The 3,091-nt window shown below is 45.6% G+C and overlaps 1 long non-coding RNA gene across 1 annotated transcript; it reads right to left on the reverse strand.

Annotated features, from left to right (window-relative positions):
• Window positions 1-1,553: 1,553 nt before the first annotated feature.
• LOC308082501 lies at window positions 1,554-2,153 on the reverse strand. Its single transcript, XR_013932931.1, has 3 exons — window positions 2,050-2,153; window positions 1,835-1,943; window positions 1,554-1,699 (listed from the first exon to the last, which is right to left on the reverse strand). It is a non-coding gene; the product is annotated as an uncharacterized lncRNA (long non-coding RNA).
• Window positions 2,154-3,091: the final 938 nt, after the last annotated feature.

Below are 3,091 nucleotides of genomic sequence, written 5' to 3' on the forward strand. Positions count from 1 at the left end.
ACCGGCAAACCGTGATTAAGAGAGAATTTTATGAGATTGCTGGGTTTCCTAATGTGGTGGGCGCGATTGATTGTACACATGTGCGTATTAAGCCACCATCGGTTAATGATTACGCGTACATCAATCGCAAAAATTATCATTCCATCAATGTGCAGGTAATTTGTGATGCCAACCTATCCCTGCTCAATGTGGTAGCCCGGTGGCCAGGGCGGTCCCATGACTCCTTCATTTTCCAAAATAGCACCATCGGTATGCAGCTTGAGGCTGGCGCATTGCGCGGGCAGGGCCATCTCCTAGGTGAGTAGTAGGCTGTGTTTTAAATGTAAAATACATTCATTTGCATTTATTCCCATTACTAACATTTCGGTGGGACTCCTGTTCTAGGGGACAAAGGTTATGCCATGTCTGAATACCTGGTAACCCCAATGGCAGAACCTGAAACGCCACAGGAGCGCAGATTTAACAGAGCGCACATCCACACCCGCGGGACTGTGGAGCGGTGCATTGGGCTGTTTAAAGGTGGGATGCCCATATTGTAGTCACATGTGTAGTTCTTTATTTTCTGCCATAATGTTTTATTTTTGATCAAATATTTACGTTTAATCCACGTCTGCTTGTGTCACAAAGGCAGATGGCTTTGTCTCAGCCAAACTGGGGGCACGCTGTTGTACAAACCAATCAAGGCCTGCAATATTGTGTTGGCATGTGCAGTGCTGCACAATATTGCGCAAGCCAACGGCGTGCCCCTGGAGGAGGACCAGTGGATGATGGATGACCCGATGCCCATTGACCCCCCAGAAAATCCCTACCGGAGGGGTGCACAGAGGCGGGAGGACCTCATTAGGCGTTTTTAAAATGTAAGTATTATGACCGTTAGGGGATACGCTACTCAATAATAATACATTTGATTTAGAATGCACTTGACATTTTTTGGCAAACTTCAAAGTGCTCCATGCAGGGTTTCAAAACATTGGCATAAAACAGCAAAGGCAACGAAACAACTATATGGGACCCTATAGGATATGTTCAATGTAAAAACTATAGGTAAAATCAAGGAAGACAGAAAAAACAGCTCAAGAATAATTAAGACGCTTTGCACAAGTTTCACTCACATGAATTTGATTTTATTCACTGCTGCTGTGATTCATCATCAGGCTGTGACTGTGATCGCGTTTGCAGCACGCTGCAGACGCGATCAACACTCGCCTGCAGGTTCTGTATTGACGTATTGATGTCCCTTAAAGCCGCTATTATCCCATCCTGTCGTTCCAGGACCGCAGCTGTCACGACCTGGACCCTTTCGGCAGCAGACGGGTCCGCTCTCTCACGGCGTGCCCCCCCCCTCCACTGCTGGCTGGTGCCGCCGCTGCTGCTGCAGCAGTGGGGAGGGAGGACGCGCGCGCTCTCTCCTCTCCACTGCTGACCGGTTCCACTACTACTACTGCTGCTGCTGCTGCTGCTGCTGGTGGTGCAGTGGAGGACTGGCCCGCTCTCTCACCGCGTGCCCTCCCTCCACCACTGCTGGCTGGTGCCACTGCTGCAGCAGTGGGGAGGGAGGACGCGCGCGCTCTCCCACCGCGCGTCCGTCCTCCCTCTCCACTGCTGCCAGCTGGTTCCTCTTCTGGTACCACAACGGCTGCCCCCGTTGCGCCACCACAGCTTTGCCGAGTTTGGGTGCCGCTGCTGGAACATGCAGGCTCTGAAATAACAAATTGTACAATGAATAAAAAACCAAAAAATGTAAATGTGTGAACGGTGTACTCATTTATATATATATATGGTCCAATGATAAGCTATAGCCTACTGGTATCATCATAGGCTATGAACTTACCACCGCCGTCGGCAGTGTCACCCCCTGGCACGTCCAGGCCCTCAGTGGTCTCAGGTCACATGAGGGAGGCTATCCTCTCCTCCACCTCGCTGAGCTTTAGGTCAGGATCAGTCTGGTCAGAGGATCAGAATGGAAATAAGCTCCCGATCTATATACAGGCTATAGCGTTTAATCAACCTGTTGCTTTGTCTTAAGTAAACAATGTCATATCAACTTACTTGACCACCACCGGTTAGAAGCTGACTCTTCCTCAGCGCTGCCACCCGCTTTTTGGTGTTCATTTTTAAATCTGACCATTTCTTCTTGACCTGAACGGCATAGACCAAATTAGCGCTTTTATATTATTAATTTGGATTATATTTTGGATTATATTATTATATTATTATATTATCCTATAGCCTACAATATAAATATTGTAGCCTACAATATAAATATTGTAGGCTATAGGATATGGCATGGCATGTATTTATTTATGTAATGTTAACATCTATATTGAAAAAGAATAACAAACCTCTGCTGGTGTTCTACGGTCCAATGCCACGCTGTTTACATTCTCTGCAATTTGGTTCCACACCTTAGTTTTTTGAGTGGTCTTGATGCCACTTTTTAGGCTTCCAAATAATACGCCCCGGTGTTTCTCTACCTCAGATGTTAAGACGTCAATCTCTACTTCGGAATAGTTCCTTTTTTTGGCCGTAAAGCGAGTCGCCATTGTCGCAAAACGGAGGGCGAGTCCCCAGAAACAAGAATATTTAAAGGCGTGCCAGATTGAATTCAGCCGTGACATTTATCAAGCCTGGGACCAAATGTACGCTGGGGTCGGCTGTGTAGGATTCGTTGGTAAATGTGACTTTGACGTTGGTGTACGGCCGAATATATGGAAAAATATAAGCCGGTTTATACGCTGCGTTGATAAATGAGGGCCATGTCCCCACACTTGCTGTTTGGCAGATAGCAGATAGCTTCGGGAAACAGCACGCACGTACTCCTGGGAGAGGCTTCGTAGCCCAGTGCTGTCATATATATATATATATATATATATGGAAACATGTTTGGCTCAGCATCATTTATCAACCTTTAGTTAAGGCATATGCTTAATATTTGTATCATATGATCAGATCATCTGTGAGAGTACAATTTGTAAACTTCGCGTTCATGTTGATAGCTTTAAGTTTTTTTTTTGTGGGTAAGGGTTGCACGTGACATATATATATATATATATATATATATATATATATATATATATATATATATATATAT

The sequence above is a fragment of the Gymnoscopelus braueri genome, assembly GCF_963280865.1.
Source record: "Gymnoscopelus braueri genome assembly, chromosome: 3".
In the NCBI taxonomy this organism is placed as follows: Eukaryota; Metazoa; Chordata; class Actinopteri; order Myctophiformes; family Myctophidae; genus Gymnoscopelus; species Gymnoscopelus braueri.